The following is a 4,962-nucleotide window of genomic DNA, read 5'->3' as shown; positions in this document are numbered from 1 at the left end:
AATCAGTAGATAATATATGGAACCATCCAAAAAATAATGACCAAATGGTTCAATGTTATTTTGTGAATTGCTTGATTACAATTCAAGTTAACAAGTTCTTCACCGCAATTTCAGTGTGCATATTTTTGTATTTTCCCACGCCTCTAGGGTACTAGGTAAAAAGCTGAGGCCAGAGTTTGTATCCATACTGGGGACACCATAACTCCATAAGTATGCTGCCCTCTCCTCTGCCTCTTTTGTAACCATCCCATGGCAGAGCTATAAAACAGCGAAACCCTGGCTGGTTCATCCACAAGACACTGAGAGATAGGGAGGGGAGAGTATGACCTGTAACCTGATTATTCAGGTGATAAAACCTAATTATTCTGAATGCTGAGACACTTTTTCTGGAATCTGAGGGTCCTTTGTCTAAAACATCTAGCTTATTTCAAAAAACAATTGTCCACTGAAGTTGATCCACCACTGCATCTGTTTTGTCTCTTTACACAGCTGTGTGGGTGTGTTTTAATAAAAGGAAATAACATTTAAAAAAGAACAAAAACACAAAACTCAGTTGGAGGAGCCTACGTGAATGAAGGATAAAAGTGTTTGTTGGGACGGACAAGAGTCCGAGAACTGATTTGACCTCTCAATCGTGACTCAAAGGGTGGGGAGCAGGTGTCTCTTATCTAATTATTTAATATTTGACTGTAAAATCCTGGGCCATACCACAACAACCACAAATCAAATGCTTTTCCTAATCACTCAAAACAGGGTGTCTCTTTTGACAGAGTCCATTTAATAGACTGACATATTTTTCTATTTGGGTATGACATCTGCAGTCAGTATGAAGCATTATTAATATGACCCACTTGATTTATAAAGAAGGTTTTGGCTCTTGGGTAGGCTAGGCCTACTAGACTATACCACCGGGGACATTCACAGCGGCATTCTCTCAACTAGCCTATCATAAACTAACACAAGAGGGCTCTCACTCCCAAATAAATTCAAGTTAAAGTAGAGATAAGCTAAAGTAAAGTAATGACACGTCAATCCAGGCCCATGCAGAGACCTTTTGAGGGGCAGGGGCTGACATTCAAAAAAGGGCACATGGAACCATATTTGTTAACAATATATGTCATCTTTATTTTAAATACTGAATTACACTTGTTCAAACAAAATGTTGAGAAGAGTTGAGCTTTGGAGAAGTACAATTTGTTTCGCCTTCATTCTAGGACAGTGTTTCTCAAAGTGTTTGTCCAGGGACCACTGGTGGTCCGCAAGCTACTGTATCTCAAGCGGTCCGCAAGCAAACGTGGTAATTGCAATAGTTGCAATATTGAACCAACTTGTATGTAAATCCTGCAACACTGCCTATAGCTACGCCAGTTTAAATCATATGAATCCTCTGACACAATAAGCAAGGTGCAAAAACAGTAAGCAAGGTGGTTCAGTGAGTAGGCCTATTGTGTAATATTCTGTTGACGTAGGTCTACTGTTTTTTTTTTTACCTGGTGGTACAGTGATTCTTTTTTTTATTGGTTAAGTGGTCCTTAGTCTGAAAAAGTTTGAGAAACACTGTTCTAGGATATCAGGATGACACTAACATGTATGATAATTTCTAGTTTAATTTGATACCCTGGTCGCCTTAGAATGTATCTCAATACAGAGGATACAGCAGATTAATCTCAATAGCATAACATGAAACGGATTTACCCATGTGGCCTAGTAGGTTACACATAATGATGCATGCTTTTCCTTTGCAATTTCAAAAAGTTTCCCAGGTTAGCTGCATAGCTGCTAGCTACCTGGTATAGAAAAGAAACCGAGTGGTAGCCACTTTCACCGGTCAATTCAGTTTAAAATGATGCTTGTTGAAAAGCTTTTGCTGGCAAACATATACTTCAAAATGACACTACAAAACGAGATAAATGTAACAGTTTATTTTTCAACATAAGCTAAATGGTTTTGGAAACAGACTGTCTGTAGTGATCTTACCCTGCTTTTCACGTCTCTTAAAGCTGCAGTTGTCAAGATTTTTTTGATTATATTCACTGAAACCGACACTATGCTCCGACAGAACAACATAAATCAGACGGTTTTAGAAAGAAAATGCACTTCTATCTCCACCTAGAGCCTGTTATTGGTTTTGCAAAAATTCACAGCTCCCAGTTCTTCTGGTCCAATCAGAGCAGGGCTGTGTGAGATCTGAATGTCAATCACAGTCTGGTGCGCACTGATGAGCACAAACTTGATGAGAGGGTGCTCGGTGGTAGTGGGGGAGTGGCATGAGAGTTAACATTTAAAATTTTGGCTAAATCCCCTCAATCTGTCAGACTTGCCAACTGCAGCTTTAAAACAACAACAATACAATGCGCATCTTGCAGGCAGGCAAAATTGAAAGGTCACGTTGATAGCCTATGACGTCACATACCGGCAGCAGCGCAGGTAGACGAGGCTAATGTGGTGATTTTATATATTTAGATCATATACATGTGTGTGTATGCTGATTGATTGCTGTTTGTGCAATGTCATGCAACATTTGCTGAAAATAATGAGACTAAGTCATAAGACTGGACTGTCTGGAAGTCATAAGATTGAAATGTCAAGGCAGGTAAATGGGTCCAAAAAGAGGAAGTAAAATTAGGTGACAGCGACACACAGAGCCAAAACGAATACATGCCCTACCTAGCAACAAGTAATTACACAAAGAACCTGGCCAATACATATTTTTAATGTCTAAATGAGGGGGAGTTTCCACCAATATCCCAAGTTCGAGAAACGTTCTGATTGGCTAAAAGGGGCCTGGGTTCTTAGGAGAAAGAGACATCTCCCAGGCTCCTAGAAGCATAAAAGGCAGAGCGCAGGCACATTCAGATCAGATCTCATCGGGGAAGCAGCTGTTACCCATCGCTCTCTTGCCTGACGGTCCAGTCCTGACACTGTTAGAATTGTATCTGCAAGACGGCAAATAAAGAATCAACAGTCTTCAGCATCTCTCGTCTTGGTCTTCTCCTTCGGGTCCTTTGACATCAGAGTGCTTATTGAGATTGGAGGTTCGAGAAAGTGAAAAGTCGGAAAGTTCAAGGGGAAAAAATATAATAAATATATAGTACAAAAATGCATGCAAGTATATGTGGGACCCAAAATGGATATCTTGCATGAAAGTCCATGCTGAATATATTTAATGCAGAAAATATAAGGTGGCCAATATTGAATATTTACTCATATTTTGAAATAAAAATGCATGGAAATATATTTATATAACATAGATGTGCTTATACTGGAATATGTTCAAGCTGCATGTGGATATGTTATTGTGATCGCCGCGCAGCGAAGCGGCGGTCATATAGGTTTAGTCAGATTCATGTATAGCGCCACCTAGTTAAACACAAAAAAGTAAAAATGAGGTGTTGTAATTGAAGGTATCTGTGATCTAACATAGTCAAAACTGCACGAAATTGGAAGTGTAGGATCATTATGACACCCTCTGTATGCACGCCAAGTTTTGTGGAATTCCGTTCTTGGGGGGCCACACAATAAATTAATTTATGTTACTATACACCAACTGGCCTGTAGGTGGCCGGAGACAGTTTTCTGTGAATATCTCGAGAACCGTAGGGCCTAGGAGGTCCACCTTTTTTATGTATGTTGGTCTTAAGGGGGCATGTCAACCCATCCCATTACCACTTATTTCATGTATAGCCACCTAGTTAAAAAATGAAAAAGCAAAAAATTAGGTGTTTTCATCACAATATCTCTGGCTGACAAGGTCAAAACTGCACGAAATTAAAAGTGTAGGATCATTATGACACCCTCCGAATGCATGCCAAGTTTTGTGTGCTTTCGTTCATGGGGGGCCTTACAATAAAATAATTTATGTGTACATTTAGTGACGTACACCAACAAGGATTCCCGGGACACTGAAAGACCGGGGTACACAAAACTTGGTGGGCATGTACCCCCACATGGATAGCATGGAATCGTCATTTTTCGTTTTGATCTGTAGCCCCCCCGCTGGACTGGACCCCCCGAAAGGAGGGTAGGGCAGACACAGTTCTCTGTGAATATCTTGAGAACTGTAGGGCCTAGGATGACCATTTTTTTCTGTATGATTGCCTCCAGGGGTCATGTTAACCCATTTCATGTGCACACATGTGCACAAACAGATACACACACACATACATTCACAGTAATCATACATATGACACATACTCACACAGTAGACATATGTACGCTTGCATACGCAGGCACACACACAAGCATGCACACACACACACACACACACACACACATAACATAAACATAACACAAACAATCAAGAATTTCTCAGAATTATGAACAGGCAAGATGGAGGTGGGGTTGTATAAAATGAATTTTACATGTGAAATCTATGAACTAATCATGTTTTGGTACTTGTTGTCTAGCAGATACCAGTGAGAATTGAGTGTGGATAATGCAATTTAGTGAGACAGTTGGAATCATATAGGCCTTTCAGCGTGATTTCTTTTTGTGGAAAAAATGTGCTGGACTGGGCGGCGGTCATATTTTGTGCCGCTCTGCGGTACATCTAGTTTTTTTTTTTTTTTTTTTTTTGCATTGGTTGCAATTCATTTTCCCACAATAAGGTTAATGCATCAGGCCACAATGAGAGAATGCCATCAGAGGTAATAAATCAATATCGATGGAAAGGTAAATGGACTAGTTGGCAGTTTCGTGTCGAGGAAGAGGAATGACACTTTTATACAGGACACGCACGCGCTCATGGTTCAGGAGCAAACTCACACAGACAAACACGCATACTTCACGTGGGACATTAAAAGTCAGGGGGTTGTGGGCAAATGGAGCATTGCATGAGAACAGACAGAAAGTTGCTGCGGAGACCACTAGCTAGCCAATGAGGTGAGTGGACCAGGGTACAGTGAGTTTAACTCCTCCCCCTACGTTAACATCACTTTCGCCCTCTTGCTGTTTCGCGGAGCG

The sequence above is a fragment of the Alosa alosa genome, chromosome 22, assembly GCF_017589495.1.
Source record: "Alosa alosa isolate M-15738 ecotype Scorff River chromosome 22, AALO_Geno_1.1, whole genome shotgun sequence".
NCBI classification, from domain to species: domain Eukaryota; kingdom Metazoa; phylum Chordata; class Actinopteri; order Clupeiformes; family Clupeidae; genus Alosa; species Alosa alosa.
This window is presented reverse-complemented; position numbering follows the sequence as displayed.